The sequence below is a fragment of the Siphateles boraxobius genome, unplaced genomic scaffold, assembly GCF_051911475.1.
Source record: "Siphateles boraxobius isolate OS27281-9 unplaced genomic scaffold, OSU_SipBor_1 46, whole genome shotgun sequence".
NCBI classification, from domain to species: domain Eukaryota; kingdom Metazoa; phylum Chordata; class Actinopteri; order Cypriniformes; family Leuciscidae; genus Siphateles; species Siphateles boraxobius.
Window position 1 is genome coordinate 19,445,604 of NW_027509097.1, and position 20,080 is coordinate 19,465,683.

General features: G+C 42.3%; 1 long non-coding RNA gene across 1 annotated transcript; it reads right to left on the reverse strand.

Annotated features, from left to right (window-relative positions):
- Positions 1-432: 432 nt before the first annotated feature.
- LOC143710302 (uncharacterized) lies at positions 433-18,125 on the reverse strand. Its single transcript, XR_013194517.1, has 5 exons — positions 17,991-18,125; positions 17,124-17,199; positions 16,884-16,951; positions 16,061-16,215; positions 433-993 (listed from the first exon to the last, which is right to left on the reverse strand). It is a non-coding gene; the product is annotated as an uncharacterized LOC143710302 (long non-coding RNA).
- Between the last annotated feature and the right edge of the window lie 1,955 nt (positions 18,126-20,080).

Genomic DNA, 20,080 nt, shown 5'->3' on the forward strand with positions numbered 1-20,080 from the left:
AAATATTTTTAATCAATATGTCAAACTTCATTGATGCCCATCATTAAGTGTTTTGATAAACTCTCGATCACTCCACACTGTAGATCCTAATAAGTTGAGACTACTGAAATGATTTGAGTAAAATTGAGTAATGGGAAAATTGAAGTCAATTGATTAGGTTGACCTAATGTGGTCCTCATTGAATTAACTTAAATGTTTAAGTAAATATAGCTTAAAGGCAAATGGACTAAACTCAAACTTACCAGTTTATATTTTGTTGTTTACTTATTATTAAATAAATTATAAATCATTAAACCAAATTTTGTTTTTCACATCAACAGCTTTATAGGGTTACATACATTACATATCTTAACTTCTATAATGTATACTGACTGAACATCGTATATTAACATTTAATCAGTAAAAAATACAATTACAAAACTTGCAGTAAATTAAATAAAATGATAAAAAAATTATTTAGAAATCGGTCATTTAAAAGTGAAATTGACCAGATCAGAACAATTGATCACAATAATTAAAAGCACACTGTAATGAACAACAGACATTTTTGTCATCTACTTTAACTTATCTTTAACTTAACTTATCTTTCACCCTTTGTAAAAGTTGTATGCGAGTCCCTCAGTTGTCCACGGTGTGAATAGATAGATCTCAACATCATACAGTCACATTTGGAATGGGTTCACTTCAAATATTCAAAATATGCTGAAAGACCAAAACATTTACAGGACCTGGATTTTTCTTAAGAACAGTGGGCACCGTAACTGCTCAGGACAAACAAGTGACACATGAACATCCATCACAAAACAAACAAACAAACAAAAAACAGTTGTCGATAATCCAGGTAACGACACAGAATTAAGAATGAAAATTATTATTAAATATCAGGGTCACTTTTAAATGCTTTTTTAAAATTCAGCTATAATTTTGACCAAATGTAAACACATGTTAAGTGAAATAGCTTAATCAGGGCAGTACTTAAAAAACAACAACTCTCTTGTAAGGAACCTAGCTATATGAAATATAAATAATCAATAATAACTTGTTATGATTAATTATTAATATTTGGGTCAGTTAATTGGATTAACTTGACATGGCTAAATCAATATTACAATCAATTAATCAGTTCGTCCAACGAACTCTTTTGATTATTAATTTATTCTAAGAAAAGGGTATCTTCCCTGGCCACAGAAGAATAATTATTTCTTTGCATGTACAGCGTTTTGAGCATGTAGCAAGAATAAACCGTAAAGGGACTTCGTATTGCAAGCGAATCAGAACCAAATACATAACGTGCATACGTTTTATTAACTAAATCATAAACATAAATATACTAAACACACATATATACAGAAATACAGAAATAGGTTAGTGATAGGACTAAATTGGAAACTGGGAAAAGGGACTATGAGAAGAACCATCAGAATTTCATTTTCACATTTCATTGATTTGAATACTTGCATTTGTAGTGGGAACAATTCTTGAAGTTGTTGAAAATTTAAGTCGTTGGTGGTTCCGGCAGTGTCAAGTGGAAGTTGGTTGAGAGTTCTCTTTCTCCAGGAACGCATTGCTGGTTTGTTCAAGGCCTGAGGCCTTGTTGAGGCCACGCCGAGCACCCAGGAGAAGTGAGGAAGTCGGAAGAGTGGGTGATTGGAGTCGTTGTTGGTTGGAGTCTTTGTTCCAAAACTCCTGAGATTGTCCTTGGTTCTTTGTGAGAGAGTCTTCTCTCTCCTGCCTAAGCCCATATCTGGTTGGATTGAGGCCTGCTGGGCCCTGGGGCCCCCATGGAGGGGGACGGGTTTCCCCAGTATCACCAGAACAGTGTTGCGGCTGGATGAAAGAACTAAGAGAGGGAGGTCACATGTGGACGGTCTCTAATAAAGGCTGGAAAATGTCCACCCCCAAGGGTTGAACTCGACCAACAAGAACGATGACATGTCTGAGAGGGAAAATGGCTCTTATGCCTGGCTCACACTCAGAGCCGGCTTCAGACTGCGCTCAGCAGGGGGGCATTTATATTCGATGGGTGGGCACTAGGTATGGGAACTTTTTTTCGGATATCAGATATCCTATATTTATTATTGCTACTGCCTTTTCTGTTAGCTATTACCATGAAGTGATGCAACCCATACAATAAACACATAAACCATTACACATTGTTGCAAGACGTGCAACTCTTAAGAAATTTGATTAAATAAGGGTTAAATAGGCCTATAAAAAAATTGCAAGACCGACTCTGACCACAGCTTTATTATAAACAAAGCTAACGAACATGCACACAGTCTCTCACTGACAGGATAGTAGTTTAACTGCTATCTCACTGGCGGAAGAGAGAAAAAAAGCTACACATCTTTATTCTGCTTTGCAACATAAGCGTTTACAGTAGCCTACTATTAAAAAAGCATCATGTAGTTACCTTTATCAAAACAGTTGATCAGTTTTCATCTGTTTGCTTTGTTTTGAATGCAGCCAGGAATCTCGCGCCAACTGAAAGTCATTTCATTCATGTATTAACGTGCAAGTGATTGAGGGGGGCGGCAGGGGGGTTTCCTCACAGCTCCACACTGTGGTTTTATGTTGGCTTTATTATATTTTCAGCTAAATGAGCAGTTTGTAGACATATATTTTTATTATTTCTCACTGAAATGTGAATTAAATTAAACTGATATTATTTTGTAAATTATATCATAATTCAATTTGGGGGGGCATAAAAGACATTTGGGGGGGCATTGCCCCCTAATGCCCCCCCATACCGCCGGCACTGCTCACACTACAGGAGTTTTAGGCCGATTTATGCCCGATTTCCCCCTCCCGAGAATCGGAGAAAATATCTTGTCGAGGACCTCGATCGGTTCCGATGTTCGGCGCAGATTATCTGGTAATGTGAGGTGTTCACAGATCGAATCTTTCACCTCCCGATGTGCTCTCACACAAATCGGGCTCGCCCCGATCATATCAAACATGTTTGATATTTATCGGAATGAGCAAGATTGTGATTACGTCAGTACTGTCACAATAGCCAATAAGAAACAAGTAGGGCTGTCGTGGTGATGGAATTCCATTGCGGTAATTTTGAGTGACTCATCAGCGTGATATGCCCATAGACTGTAAAAAAAAGGATATGCGGTATTATCTTTATTTACTATTTTTATTTATTTATTTATTTATTTACTGCTAAATAAAAAAGTGTTACACTTTTGTCAGCAGGCACGAAGAATAGTACATGTTCAGTAATGAAACCGAAACAAAAGAAAGTGGAGTAAACAGAAGATACAGTGTCAAAATAAGGGTCCACATAATATAACAGAACATAAACCTGACACTAAGCTTGTTAGATCCTTGTTATATAACAGTTAGTTCCGATCTTTGAATCTCACCTAACGAGAGGCTTTCTGCTGATATTTCACGAGTATCGCCATGGCTCGTCTCTGCGTGTTATAGACAGGCTGTCACTCAGTACAGTTACACAGTTAGGCCACTAGGTGGCGGCAAGAGACTAACTTTGAGTGAGTCATACATTTCCGTTGAATTAACAAAGAAATTTGTATTCATTCTAATATATGTAATAAAACAAGCTGTTAATTATTTTAATATTTAATTTTAACTTTGAGCTCCACTTTATCAGGCTCAGTTGCCCATTCCGGCGCATGGGCAAGGCAACGCTGAAGCTGACACGTCACCTCATAGAGATGACGCCATTCATTGGAAATATCTTTAAATGTTAAAAGGATGATTTTTAAAAAAAGATTTCGATTTCCTTGGTCACGGCAACCTTTTCACGAATATGACTTGATCTGAAGGACAGATATTTAGTTTACATCCACTTTTCCGCTTCCGATCTGTTGCGTGAGATCACGTGATCATGGTGGAATCATATCTGGCACGATAATCTTATTGACACTTTGTAGTGTGTGATGCGCCACGATTTTCAAATCTTCGAGTGTGAGTATGTTTAAGATTTGAGGTAAGAAAATCTGCAAAGATTCTCCTTAAGTGTGTGGTGCAACCAGATTTCAAAATCGGTTAGGATTTTAAAACTCCTGTAGTGTGAGCCAGGCATTAGTTGATTTACGAGTCTTTGTCCGAAGCGTGGTTATACCTTCATTAATGCTCAGATAGCTAAAACACATCCACACTGCATTCTAGAAGGTGATGTAGATCAAAGTGTGAGTCATTAAATGAGGATTAATTAGGTAGGAGGCATGATACAGGTGAGGTTTACATTGATCGTTAGTTGGTGGTATATCAGGGTACATACCATACATAATAGTCACACAGTCCCATAATAGTCACAAAATCACAGTTTTATGCATGTTCATTTATAGATCATTTAGTCTATGATTAATGCAGCAAAGTCTGTTTTAAAGAGGGTTTCTGTGTTCCCATTGTATCTCTCTCTTGTGCATGTGGCCACATTCCTTGGAGGTCGTAAAATCTCCATATCATGCCCTGTAACATGACACTGTTTCTGCCCTTGTGTTCGTTCATTTGGGATGTTAGTTTTGGGGTTTCATGAAACGTTGTATATAATGAATAATTAGTGTGTGTCTGAGTGGTCCATAGCCTACAGATCCCCCCTTTCGATCGTTGTTGTCCCCCCTCAATGACAACCACGAGCGAAGTTGGAAGTGCAGAGAGAGATCAGACACACACTTGTCATGGAAGGCTGAAAGGCCATGGTGGCCTCTGGTGGCTCGTGTCTTCTGGAGCGGTGGTCGTTCCACTGCTGGTGATGTGTAAAGTAGCCAAGTCCAGGTCTCTGCAGCAGGTGTTGAGGCAGCAGGTGTTGAGGCAGCAGGTGTTGAGGCATTCTGAAGTTCATTAGTTTTGGGGCAGGTGTTTCCTTGTGGTTGCAGGAAGTGGTTAGGGCTCTATGTAGCATAGAGAGGTTTTCAAGCTGACCTGGTGCTGGTGGCAGGAGGTCAGAAGGTGGTTGTTAGCCTCTCAGTCACGAGAAGTCTGAAGAATTGAAGTGTTGTTCTGTCCTTATGGTGGTGCCGACGCAAGCTTGCCTAAGCTGGGGTGGGCAAGGAGTCGGAAGCTTATACTTTACAGGACTCCTCGGGTGAGTCCTGTGCAGGGAGCTATTTTGCGTGTGTCAGCAGCTCCTGTAACTCTGAGGCAGGTGTGTCCAGCTGTCCTTGTGGAGCCTCAGATTGACACCTGTGTGAAGGGTGTGGAAGAGGATGTTGTTGTTGACAGCCGTTGGTCCTCCTGTGGTATTTGCAGGTTGAGGGTGCTGTCCTCCATAGCTTCTCGAAGGGGCTTGGCTGGTACCTGGGTTGTTGCCATGGTGACAGTTCTGTGCTGGTCCTGGGCATGCTCAGTCCAGCTGCATTGAATCTGGTTCGAACCTCGGTTTTGGGCACAGGTCCGCTCCTTGTGGGACGCTGTGATCTGTTATGTGAGGTTGTTTACCTTCTGTTTCATACCCATAAGGTGGGGTAACTCCTGTCTGGTAAAGGTCAGGTTAACTTGTGGTGAGAGACTAATGCATGACCCTAAAGAGTTCAGAGCTAAGGTTTAAAGGGTTAGCTAGGTATGTAGCGTAAAGCTAGGTGTTTTGTGTGTAGCTAGCTTGAGAAGTGTGTCTTGCATCCTTATTATCTTAGTTGTGGATGTTAGGAGGCTAAGACTTGTGTGGTTCCAAGAGTATTTCCTGGAAAGGGAATAGCCGAGATGAAATAAATGACTTAAGATGGTTCTTATGACTAAATAATTTATCTGGACTTAACTGGTGGTTCCAACGGCTTGACGAAGTGAAGGATAGGAGGAAAAAGGACAGCTTTCCTATTCAGATTATGCTTATTATCAATCCTTAGAACTATAGTTATGCCCTAGTAATCGTTGAGATTGCTTGTGCTGCGGGGAAACTTGTTGAAAATAAACAAAATCACAAATAAAGGTGTCTCTGGTTCCTTTCTAGGCCCTATGGGAAATGGAACCACATTAGAAACAAAAGGGGAAATTTAAGTAACAAATATAGATGAAAGAATAGACAAGTGAATAGCTGACTGCTATTATTATCAAAATAAAATAAAATAAAATAAAAAGGACTTAAATAAGTGATCAAAACAGCAGGAATGATCTGGAATTGGGAGTAATCAATAGCACTAGTGACTAACCTTTAGATTTGCTTGGACCAACACCCCATAGTGGTTCACAGCTGCTGCGTGTTTCAGACCACACTGTGTGTGTCCTTCCAAAGGTTTAGTCAACATGCCGATGAAAATTCTCATTACTATAACAATTCTTCTCTAGCAACACAGTTACATGTAAGTAATTTTAGGTTTAATTAGCAGGGTAACTGCAAATTTAGCCGACAGCGCTCAGCAAGGACTATGCCTAAACTAGTGAAGGTGAAATTCAGCTGAGAAGAACTGAAAGTAAGGAAAGAGAAAGTAAAAAAAAAAAAATTGAAACCTTAAATGGTGTTAAAGGAAAAGTATTTTAGAATACTTTGCACTGTATACACAAAAGCTGTAATTAAAGGGTCACTCCACCCATTTGCATTAAGAGGTCCATTGTTAGACAACCAGTCATACTATTGAATGGTCGTGCAACATTCTTTCATTTTCCCCTGAGACGAGAGAAATCTACTATTTACCTTTTTCACTTCCTCCTACAATGACGCAAAAATCGTCATTTGACGTCATTGTAGGAGGAAGTGTAAAAAGGGGGGATTTCTGTATAGACTACAAACACAAATTCCCACCCTTTCAAACCCGCCCATAGGGGGTTGTGCCTAATGCGCTAACAGAGCTATCACAGATCAGTGGGTGGGACTTCACTTGCAGATACTGAAAGCAATATCAGCCATCTTGTTTATAAGCTAAGCTAACAAGCGCTGTGGATATAGGAAGTTAAGACAATGACGGAAGAAACTAAACATGATATGGAATAGAGGATTTTGAAATTCCGCTGCTCGAATTCGCTGTTCGTGGCTATCTTTACGAGCCGCAATATAGTGAAGAGCAGCTGAGGCTGATGGAGGATCAGGAGGCGGCTGCCTGTCGCGGACGAGGAGCCCGGACTGGGTCGAGCTGAGGCGGGCTGCTGGTGCGTGTGCTCTCGCTGTGCGCTACGGACACAGATAGAGTCCGTCTGCTGCAGAGAATTTCAACGATCGCAATTTCTCCTGGACGAAATCTCTGAATCAGACGACCACACGGACGTTTGTGTTGTGATGTGAACCATCCTAGTTTCGCCTGACTGAACATCCAGGTATCATGCAATAATTCACCATATAGAAAGAAATACAAACGAGTAATTCACTAATGAGTTTGCCAATGTAACGGGGTTCGTTGTTGTGGGAAGAAGGAGGCTGGAACCGGCAAACATTTGAACGTTTTAATAGTAAAATAAACAAATACAAAACAAAAGTATAAGCCAGCTGGCCACACACAACAGAAACAAAACATAAAATCAGGCCTGTTCCTTTAGTGCTTCCGCTCCTCCGTGAGAGATATGAGACCGCTGCACAGGTGTCATTCATTATCACTCGCGTCGTCCTCTCACGTCCCTCGCCCTCGTCCTGCTCGCCACAGCGAACTAACTAGACGTTTTTTGTGAAATGAATTTCAAACTCATTTGGCAGCTAGCCTTCTTGTAGACGGAAGAGTTATTTCTCTGATGTTTGCGCTGTTCTGGATTAGTGGGAGTGGCTTGCGGAGCTGTGGCTTGCGGAGCTGCATTGTGGGAGTTGTTGTCTTACATACAAATGCGCCCCAAAGTTATTTTCTGTCTTTTCTCGGTCAAGAGGGCACCAAATTCAAAATTTCTTTTACATTTTGACTACATATATAACCCACTTTCAATAAAGATTAATGTTGAAATGGGTGGAGTGACCCTTTAAAGGCTTCAAGTAAATTATGCTAACCGCTAACTGTAGAAGTTATTATGTAGCTTAGCCTAAGCTGGATGGATGCTAGGTTAGCTTAGCTTAGCCTAAGCTGGATGGACACTAGGTTAAGTTAGCTTAGCCACCTAGGCTGGTTTGTTTACAAAATGATGTCACGAGTTAGCACTTCCTGTGACAAGTCGTTGTCATGGGAACCAGTGCATGTTAAAACAATTCAACAGTCCATAAAGAATGTCTGTACATTTTAAATGAGTTACGCGTGTTTAAACGGGTTAAAAGGGGGCGCCTCTACTTTAAGCCTTTCAAGAACTTGATGTTACATTCAGTAAAATGCAAATTTGGTTTGGCATTTGCAAATTTCACGGAACTCTTCTCTTTACGCAACTTATTCTATTTGTTTAAAGATTAAGGAAATAGATTTGCTGTAAGTCAAAGCTTGTCTAAGCCTATATAGTTACGTCCATCTCATGCATAAATACTGACCTTTCAGCGAGTGCACAGTTTGGATCGCTAGGTAGCTCTCCAAAATTTAGGTGAATTACATCAATCTAACAATAATTTGTAAGGTCTTTACTTTGTAGAAAGGGGAGCATCACCCAAGTCTACGTGTATATAACACTGTACTGAGATTCCTTCATCAGAAACAGATTAAGCACTTTTAGGACAACCGTAATTACGAGGGGGCTCTAGGTCATGCTAGTTTTCCCAGCTCAGGTGGTTTGCTTTCTATCTGGCATTAGGGTGACGAATGCCCTATTTGGAGTTTGTATTTCCTGTAACAAGTCATTGTCATGGAAACTAATGTGCAGCAGTGTATATTTCAACCAGCGGGTGTAGGGATGGGAATCGAGAACCGGTTCTTCTTCAGAACCGGTGCCCAGTGAACCGATTCCGTGGAACCGTTAGCATGCTTGCTTAACAATTCCTCTTATCGGTTCCGAATGTGTCATGACGTCACACACGCGCTACGTTGTTTTGGTTATATTTCACGCGAAAAGACGACAATACGGTCACTTGCAACACTTGTAAAATTTCAATTTCGTCAAAGGGAACTACCTCCATTATGCAGAAACATTTGGCCACACAGCATGCAATTCATTTGACGCGAGTGTGAGTAATTAAAAATGCTCCAACTACTTTAAAAGCCTACATCTGGGCACATTTCGGCTTTTATGAACAACCTGGTAAGCACGACCTGGAGAAGAGACAGTGAATGTGCGCTCATGTCACGCACAAATAGAATATGCAGGAGGTAATATCACTAACTTGAAATACGACGTTAGCTGTGTTCACTCGAGCTGTTATAACGCCTGCAGAGTCTGACTGCTTTAGAGTAAGCATGAGCTCCAATATCACCCGGATCTGCAGCCAAAAACAAATCATCCACCTGCCCTAATGTTATCTGATTTAGGTATCCGCACCCGATGGTCAAATTACAAGTATTCTGTGTTGTTAAGCGTGATTATAAATGGATGATCGTCTTCAACAACGGACTCGTTGACGGATGCGCGCGTCTCAGGGTAACATTATACACTGATAAATGAGCGCTGCTTTTAAATGAACATTTCTTTAAAACAAAATTGATTTGACAGAATTTCTTTTTCTTAATGGCATAAACAGACTTTAGTCCCATGAATCGAGATATCGAATTGAACTGAATCGATGACATGATAATCGTAACCGAACCGAACCATGAGACCAGTGTAGGTTCAAACCACTAATACTCTGTGCTGTGTCTTCTGGTCAGATATTAAAGCGAGTTAATACAAACAAACACATTTGTTCTTATTCCCTCACCCAATGAGAATCGATAAGAGAATCGATAAGGAATCGAATCGATAAGCAATATCGATAATGGAATCGGAATCGTTAAATTCTTTTTTTTATGATTATTTATTTATTTAAAGGTTGAACATGGTCCACAAGTGCGGCCACATATAACTATGTACAAGACCAGGGTTTGCTTAAAAAAACACAAAAAAAAACAAAAAAGAAGAAACATATATACATGTATATGAATAAGTTAGGGGGTGGCTGAACAACAGCTCCAGGATTACCACTGCTCCTCCTTGATAACGCTGAGAAGTAATCAGTACGGATGACCTATTGAGTTATTGTGTGAGATAGCTTTGTAACAAATTCAGTCCAGGCCTTAAGCGTTTTTGGTTTGGCTTTGTTAATTCTCGCTGTAGTAAGTTCTAATAGTGCAATGTATTTAATTTCTATGAGCCAAAATTTACCTGCTGGAATTGTGGGCTCATGCCACATCTTGAAGATAATTTTTTTGGCTGCAGTTAGAGCAGTGTGAAGAATCCTACGCTGGCTAACAGACAAATCAAGATCTGCATCATCATTCAACAAACAGAGACTGGGGTGCTTAAGGATTACCTTGTCACATAGTTCTGTTACAACTTGAAATACCTCATCCCAAAAGTTACCAATATGTTGGCATTTATAAAACATGTGCATATAAGTACCCACAGTATTTGAATTACAGAGTGAGCAGAAGGGGGTAGGCAAGCGCTTCATTTTGTGCAAGATATTGGGAGTAGCGTAAGCCCTATGAAGCAGTTTATAGTGTATTAACTAATGGGCAAGATTTTTTGACATTGTTGGAATAGTGTCCCATATCCAGTCCCAATTTAATTTGCAAGGAGCTAATTCCTTTTCCCATGTCATGGTGATGGGGAGCTTCCCGCAGCTGTGCTTGAGCAGTCTGTTGTAAATGAATGACACTGCTCCTCGTGTCTGTGAAAAGTTCACACAGTCCATCAGAGGGTGAGAGTCCAAGTTACAGTTCCATGGTACTCCATAAGCGCGCATTGCGCTTCTCAGCCTTAAATACAGAAAGTAGGAATGTCCAGGAAGATTATAACACTCTTTCAGATCTTGAAAAGACCTTAACCCCTGATTATTGAATAATATCACCAAGAGTATGTACACCTTGATCCGACCATGGCTTAAAAACAAAAGGTCTGTTGTCGGATTGCAAATTATGATTATACCAAATCGGCGATTCAGATGAGAACTTAGATGAACTTCCCATGAATTTGCACACCTCCTGCCAAATTTTAAGAGAATTGTACACAATTGTATTCCCAAACTTTGGGTCTTTCTTTGATATACCAGTGAATAAAATATCCTGGAGTCGATGTGGAAGCACCGCTGATGCTTCCACGTCTCGCCAGGCGATCCACGACTCAACCTGTAACCAAATCTTGAGCGAGCGCAGCTGACATGCCCAAAAGTACAATTGTAAGTTCGGAAGTGGCAAGCCTCCATTGTCAGATCTTCTCTGCAATGTTGAAAGTTTAATTCTTGGTCGTTTCTTATTCCAAATGAATTTTGTAATCAAGGAATTCATCTCTTTAAAAAAGTATATATGGGGAGATAAAGGAATCATGGAGAACAGAAATAAAAGTCGAGGGAGGATATTCATTTTAATGATTGCAATTCTGCCTTGCAGTGAGACTAAAATAACGTCCCATCGACAGGGGCATTAATACAGATTTTCCCCAATTAATTTTGTAACCACTTATGACGCTAAAGTCATTAAATATTTTAAGACACTGAGGTAGAGAAGAGGAAACATTAGACATGTAGAGAAGAATATCATCCGCGAAAAGAGAGATAGAATGCTTGGAGTCGCCAACAATAATCGGGGAAATAATATGGTCCTACCGAATTGCCTGCGCTAAGGGCTCTAATGAAATTGCAAATAACAAGGGCGATAAAGGGCAACCCTGTCTAGTGCCTCTATTCAACGGGATTGCATCCGAACAGCACAACCCCGTGGAAACCCGTGCGGAAGAGTTAACATAGAGAGTCTGAATCATATGAATAAAACGAGGGCCAAATCCAAAACGGGTTAAGGCAGACCATAAATATGTCCACTCGACCTTTCAAAGGCTTTCTCCGCGTCTAGCGAGAGGATAGCACGTTGTTCATTAACCGGGTCGGGCGAGTCGATGATGTTCAAAAGGCGTCGCAAGTTATCTGTGGCAAAACGATCCTTAAGAAATTCTGTCTGGTCGTGAGCTATTAGGAAGCTGGCGACTGATCCCAACCGATGGGCTAGAACCTTAGCATATAACTTGACATCCGTACCAATTAGTGAAATCGGCCTGTAGTTAGAACAGCATAAGGGTTCTTTCCCTTTTTTCAGAAGAAGAGAAATAAGAGCGGTGTTCTGATCTCTATGGAAACAACCCGTATCAATAGAAAATTAATGGAGTCAAGGAGGAGTGGTCCAATCAAATCCCATATCGCCAGATACAGCTCCGGGGGTAAACCATCCAGACCGGGGGCCTTACCCTTATTCATAACTTCTAAAGCCTCCTTCAATTCTTTTAATTCTATTGGAGAATCAAGAAAAGCACATTGCTGCTCGCTTAATTGGGGTAGATCTAAATTTAACAGAAAATCAATGACAGGTTGTTCATTCACTCCCACCTCAGATTTGTATAGATGCTCATAAAATTCCTTGAATATCCTATTTACATCTCCCGGAGCCGTGTGAAGAACATCTGCATTGTCCTTAATGGCAGTTATTGAGGCCAAGGCCTCATTGCGTTTCAACCTTAACGCCATTAATTTGCCTGGCCGTTTTCCATTGAAATAGTAATTTTGTTTGGTACGGTGAATCAAAAATTCTACCCTTTTTAGTAAGATCGCCTTGTAGTCAGTTTTAAGATTCCCCAGGATTCTGCTTTTCTGTTCCGTAAAAGTTTTTTTAAGATCCTTCTCTACACATTTAATCTGAGCCTCCAAACGGGTTAATTGTTTTACTCTGGATTTATTTACATAGGAGGCAAAAGAAATACAGTTTCCTCTCAAAAAACACTTGGTTGTTTCCCATAGGATCTGTGGATTAGTAGCTGAGCTCGAATTTTCTTTGAGAAACAGAGATAGTTTAGAACGTAACTGTTTTACAAAATCTTCATTTTGCAAAAGAGTTGTATTCATACGCCACCTTTTGGATCCTAGGGGAATTATCGGAGGAGATAGATTACAAATCACAGCGGAGTGATCTGAAATCAGTATGGGTAAAATATCAATATGGTTTACACCTTGAGTAAGAGATTTAGAAATCAGAATGTAATCTAGCCTCGAAAATGATTTGTGACGTGCAGAATAGAAAGTATAATCTCTACAGCTCTAATTCTTCACTCTCCAGATATCACATAAGTCGTTATCAGCAATGAGCTCGTTTAAACGACTTCGAAGCCTGATCGCCATGAACAGAGACAAGGGATCTAGCGATTAAGGGGTTACAAACTGCATTAGCATCTATTCCTACGACCAGGTTGTAGTCAACAAAATTAAGTAGGGATTTGGTAAGAGATGGAAAAAATCTATATCATAATTATTAGGGGAGTATACTGAGAAGAGAACCATTTTCAAATAATTCCATGAACCTGACACATATGTCAACCGCCCGTTTTCATCCCCTCCCGTTTTCTCTATTAGAAACGGGAATTTTCTGTTCTGAAGGATAATAACTCCTCTTGATGCACTATTATACGATGAAAAAGCTATCACTTTAAAATGTCTATTCTGAAAGCGGGTAACATCAGGAGCCTTGAGATGGGATTCTTGTACAACAAAAACGGCAAACCCTGGTAGTTCTAACATTGTAATGGTTAAATACAATAAAAAAACAAAAAACAAATTACTATCGGCAGCTTGCAGAGAGGAAGAACACCCTCTCTTATCTGCCTGGAAAGCAAATTTAGTCAAGGCCATGCACTCGGACTATGAGTGGCAACAGTTAACGTTACTCAAGCATCAGCATCTCTCACCTGAGTGTCCATCACAGCGAAAATTAAACCTATATCCCTACTCAAAGTGCCATAATAGAAAACAAGGAAGGCCGAATTTACTCATCAGGCATCCCTGTAGGCGCGGTGGTGTCCATTTCCGTAGTGGCGCTCAGAGACGCGATAAAACCCTCCAGGTCTCCGGGGGTTTTGAAGAACAATTGCTCCTGGCCGTTACGCACTTTGAACGATGCAGGGTAAAGCAGGAATGATTCGATGCCTAATTGCTGGAGGTGTTTCCTCCCTTCGGCCATAGCTTTCCTTTTTTTGGACGTTCCCTGGCTAAAATCAGGAAAGAACCTTAAAATACTCCCTTCATAACTCAGAGGTGGTGCGCTTCTGGCTCCCTGTAGGATCGCCTGTCGGTCATTGTAACGAAGGAGTTTGAAAATCAAAGTGCGCGCTCTATTCCTGGAGGGATCCTCGTTCGCGTAGAGGCGGTGCGCCCGTTCAATCTCGATCGTCTTCCCTTGTAGAGCTGGAATCCACTTGGGAATATGGGTCTGCAAGAACTGAATTGCATTCCCTCCTTCAGCTCCTTCCCGCAGGACCACCAACCTTAGGTTATTTTGTCTGGATTTATCTTCATAAAGAAATAGTTTCTCCTGGAGCTCCTCTAGGCAAGACTTGTTAGCAATCGAGTCCCTTTTAACATCCCGCACCGTAGCCTGGATTTTGTCACATCTATTGCCGAACGATTTGACATCCTTTTCCAGCGAGTCCAATCGTGCTGTAATCGTCGATATTTCCTCGCGAACGATCGTCGACATGCTTAGTTTTATGGCGCTCAGTTGCTTATCAAGCATTTCGGCAATGGCGTCGTGAAGATGCTCGTCGTCTTTATACCTTTTCTTCGCCGGGGAGTGATTTAAATCTCGTTTAGATGCCATCTAGAGTGCCACTTAAACAAGGAATTTACATAAAATTCGGCCAAAAACTTAGTAGGGATGGATAAATCTGAAAAAAAAGTCAACTGAGGTAGAGCGTCGATATTAAGCAGCCATCACCGTCCGCTGCGCATGCGCATCTCCGGAATCGTTAAATTCTTATCAATTCCCATCCCTAAGCGGGTGGCACAATGTCTGTATGTTTCAAAAGCAGTGCATAGTCTGTTGGCAAGTGAGGCTTACACCTGCATTCAAGATTTTCTTTAAATCAGTAAAATTCTAATTTTACTAATGCAAACTCTTGCTTCCTTTTGAGCACACATTTTCATCTACTTTAAAAGTTTTATGTCCTATGCTAACTAGGAACTTTGTAGCAGAGTCGTGCATTGTGGTCATGCCGTGTGTCTTCTGGGTTTTGAAGTTCAGAGTCAAAAGGTTCTTGAAGCTGGTGTCTTCCTACGTCACAGGTTCGTTGCACGCTCCGAGGTAGCTTGCTTGATGTCTGTGGTAGTAGCACAGGGACTTTCAGGGTTACCCTGGTTGGTGTCTGGGACCGCGCCCAGTCTGCATTCAGACTCTGAGTCTGAGAATCCTGTTATGATGGCTTGTTCCAGCTGCTGGAAGTTAGACTGGATGTTTTCTGGCTGCCGAGCCAGAAAGCGTCGCAACTCTGGGCTGGATGTGATCCAGATCAGATAAAGTCTATCTTGATGATTCACACTCATCAAAGACTGCAGGTGAAAGTCAATGTCTCGCAGGTAAGCATGGACGTCGTGGTCTCCTGCAAGCTCTGGTGTAAATGCAGGGATATATCTGGCCATTCGGTTGAGGTCTTTGAGTGTCACTACACGCGTCGTTTCAAGATTCGTCTGAATCAATCCTTTTCCTTCCACGGCTCCAGAAGCTTTAAGGAGATTGTCTGATGACATGTTAAGCAGAGGGCCCCCCTCCCCCTCCCCCTCCCCCCTCCCCCTCCCCCCTCCCCCTCCCCCTCCCCCCATTTGTGCAGGGCTGGGGAAGTCTACGCTGCTGATGTGAAGTTCAGCAGGGTACATCTTTCTTGTGGGGTCCATTTGCAGTTGGTTGGACGGTTGCAGTTCTCTTTGGACCATATGGAGTTCTTCCATAATGTTACAGCATCGCTTAGTCAGTGTTCGGACTTCAGCTGCACATGGATGGCTTTAGCGTCTCTCTCTTTGAGTTCAACCAGTTCCTCTCTCGTCTGTTGGCAGGTGCTCAGCAGCTGTCAGAGCCGCTTGAAAACTGGTGATCTCTTTCAGTTGCTGAACGCTGTCAGGGTCTTTGCATCTGTCCTGTGCCTTCTCCCGTTGAGCAGGGTTCGTTCTCTGTGGAGTCCTGTGGCTGGCAGCGTTAGTTCATTAACCTCCTGTTTGAGGCCTGCAGGAGCATGGCCAAGGAGAAGGTGATGCAGCTCTTTGTGGCTCAGGCTGGGTGTCAGACGTCTGCTTTCGGTGTTGCCTAACTGTTCCTTATACACTCTTTTTTTACTCCCTCTTACAACTGTATGTGTGTGATAGAGTACATGCTAACATCAGTGAGACATCATCCTGTGGAAACTGCCACTATTGGTTCAAAGGGTCTCATTGCCGCAGTCCTTCAGATGAATGGTTGGGGTTGCGAACGGAGGATCCTGTGTTTAAAATAATAAAAAATAAAAAATTAAGACACATTTTCTCTAAATACATTGTACAGTTCTCATTTTTTAAGCACAGGTTAGAGTGATGCAACATGACATAAAATAATAAAAATTTAACAATACAAAGCAATTTTGTTAGTTGGTGTAGCAATGTTCAGGGAAGGAGGAGGCGGGAACCCGCAAACTTTTAACAAACTTTATTAAAATAAAACAAACAAAAACCAAAAGAAACCGCCAGCAGCCCCTTTGCGGACGACTGCTGGCTACCCAAAATAAACATAAAAGGATCTGCCAGCAGCCCCTCGCGGACGACTGCTGGCTACCCAAAATAAAACTAAACACAAACAAAACACAGGCCTGTTCCTCTCTCGATCATCCATGTTGTTGCTCCTCCTTTATGCTTCCGCTCCTCCGTGAGAGATGCGAGACCGGGGTGCCTCACCGGTGTTACTCCTTAACACCCGCACCACCGGCCTCGCGCCGTTCTCTCACGTCCCTTGGCCTCGTCCTGTTCGCCACAGTTGGACAGCAACAAGAATGGAAATAATCAAAGGAAGTCAAAGTAACTTTGTAAAAAAGTAAATTTCAGTAACTAAATAAAATACAAGATAACTTGGGAAACTGCATGGTATTCAAACAAAAACTCTTTCTGTGTGTGTTACCTGATTGATGACTCTGTTATTTGAAGAGCAGCAGTATTCATGAAGAATGGCAGCATTTACCACCTGGCCTTAAAACAATCATATACACAGTAAATTACATCATAATAAAACTAAATACATGGTAGATTTTTACACTTACTACAACATTGAAACAAACACACAGAGTCAAATTTACACTGCACTTTAACAAATATGATATATTTTTAAGTACGTTGCTAAAAAACACCCTTTCTGCCTCACATTAATCAAAAGTAAGCTGCAGTTCTTCCTCCAGTGCTGTTTTTGAAGCCTCTGAGGACAGTTGAGAAGAAAGTGTCTGATGATTTGTCAAAGGAAAATACATTAACAACTCAAGCACACTAGCTAGGCTAAAGTTAATTAATAACGTGAATATTTAACTAATGAATAACTTCTTAGAAATGTATGTAGCAGTTGCTAAGTAACGTCCCAGTTAGCAGTTACCAAACTAGCTAATATAGCTAGACTAATTTTACAACATAAACGCACTCAAGTTAAAGGTTGTATCAGCGATTTCAGGCCCAAACAAAAATTATCACATTCATCTAATCTTTCCTAACGATCCACTAGCTGCCCGCCCCATAAGCAGGCTGTCAAAAAAACGCGTCTCTGTAGGCAGCCTGAAGAAGTCCTCAAGAAGAGGAGGATTAGGGCGAGGGAATACCCTCATTTTTCGTCAAAGAAACGAATAATAATCAGGAAGGCTTTTGAACGGTGGAGAGAATTCAAAGATTTGAAAATTTTTAAATCGGGCGCTGATGTTGCACTGTTTCTTCTGGACAGGTGAGTAGCTTCTAGTGCTGACTTTTTTGTATGTGAAATGTGTGTGAAAATATAATTCTTTAAACACAGATTCCTACAGATTGTAGGGATTTAGTGTGTGAGATTGGCATGCTAGTGAACGAGTTGATTCTGACGAATTGGAATTCGTTGAGGGAGGGGCGAGCTAACTTGGTTTGTTTGGGATCTCGATTCAAACACAAACAGAAGTGACTTCACCCACAATCGCTGATACAACCTTTAAATCAAGAACACTCTTATGTTTTGGTAAATACTCTATTTAAAAACGTTTTATGAATTTGCACTTACCTTCATCTAATATAAATGTCTGAAAACACAGGACGCTGTCATCGCACACAGTAACGTACTTACTAGCATACTAGCATAACCTCGGTTCCATGAGAGTAGCGAACGAGTATTAAGTAGCTAAAATGCAGTGGGGAAACTCCTTTCCTTGAGAAATATTGAAGCCTATATTTTAAAATGCAGTGCAGCTGCACAGCGAACACAGCGGAACGTCCAGCTCGCCCATTGGCTGTGCTGCGGCAACTGCACATCCTATGGCGAAGCGCCTCTGACGTACAAACCAATCAGGTGACTTCGTGCCAGAGCACGTCAGAGCCCGCCAGAACGGGAATGGCTTATGGCTATAAGAAGCCCCTATTTTCGCCTATAGAACAGGTTAAATCGACTGCAGCGACAAACACTGACAGATTGCAATAGTGCGGCAGGCTATGCAATACTCGTTCCCTACTCTCAGGGAACCGAGGTTACGCTAGTAACCGAGTAAGTTCCCTTTTGAGAATGGTCACTTTGTATTGCGTAGCTAATACGCAGTGGGGACGCAATGTAACACGCCGCACTATTAGCAACTGGCTCTAATCCAACTGGAGCCTAGGGAAGCATCCCGAGGCTCACAGAAACAAGCCATAATAAACCCTCACAAGAACAGGGACCGGACCCAAGTCGGGTCTCATGATAAGAGGGGCTGGAGCGGCTGAACCAGGCTCGTTCTTGTAACACAGTCCTAGGACAACTTGTGCTTATGAGAGGACTTGAGCCTGCAGGCAAGGTACCTCCATGCTATAGAACTTAACAAATGTGGTCCGCGAGGACCAGCCGGCCGCCGCACATATGTCTTGAATTGGCACACCACTGGACCAGGCCCACGAAGAGACCATGCCTCTTGTAGAGTGGGCTCTAGCGCCAGAGAGTATGCCAGAGAGATGGTGTCCACTATCTATCTGGACAGTCTCTGCTTTGTGATCGGTAATCCTTTGGTGTTACCGCCGAAGCATACAAAGAGCTGTTCTGACTGCCTAAACGGTGCAGAACGCTCCAGGTAGATTTTTAGAGCTTTGATAGGACAGAGCAAATTAGTCTCCCCATCGTTCTCCGAGGGTGGAAGTGCTGACAATGTAATAACCTGCGCTCTGAACAGAGTTGAGAGCACCTTGGGTACGTAACCATGCCTTAAGTTAAGTGTGACCCTGGAGTCACCAACCACAAATTCCAAGCAGGAAGGGCTTACAGATAGCATCTGCTAATCTCCCACTCACTTGACTGATGCCAGGGCCCCCAGCAGAGCAGTTTTCAGCGAAAGTGGTTTAAGATCAGCCGACTCCAGTGGCTCAAACGGGGGACCCTCCAGGGCCCCAAGGACTGTGGAGAGGTCCCAAGCCGGTATAGAAGAGGGCCTGGGGGGATTCATCCTCCTGGCTCCTTTGATGAAATGAACGATGAGGTCGTTTCTCCCCAGTGACTGGCCAGCCACAGGAGCATGGTCAGCTGCTATGGCTGCCACATACACTTTGAGCATGGATGGGGAGCGACCCGCATCCAGAAGCTCTTGTAGGAAGGAGAGTACCACTGACACCTCTGATGACTGGGGCTCGAGGCTCGACGAGGGGCACTTCAGAGCATAGAGGCACCTGGTAGACGGTGCTCTAGCCTCAGTTATGGTATTCAAGACCTTTTCTGTGAGGTCCCAGTATACCGTTGAGGGGCCACACATGGAGGGCCCATAAGTCAGGGCGAGGGTGCCAAATCGTCCTGTTTGCCTGTGTGAGGAGATCCCTCCCTGGCACCAGCCAGGGAACAATATTCATCATCTGTGCCAGCTCCGGAAACCATGCCTGGGTTTTCCATAGGGGGGCTACTAAGAGGACTGGGCATCCGCTTTCCTTGATCCGCCTGATGACCCGAGGGATCATAGAGACTGGTGGCAACGCATTTAGAGGGCATCTGGGCCAGAAATGGGCCAGTGCGTCACTGTTCTTTGAAAAGAACCTTGTGCAATGAGTGTTGGTTTTCGAGGTGAAGAGGTCGACCTCTGCCTTGCCGAATACACTCCATATCAGACAAATCGTCTGTGGGTTGAGAGACCACTTGCCTGGGGG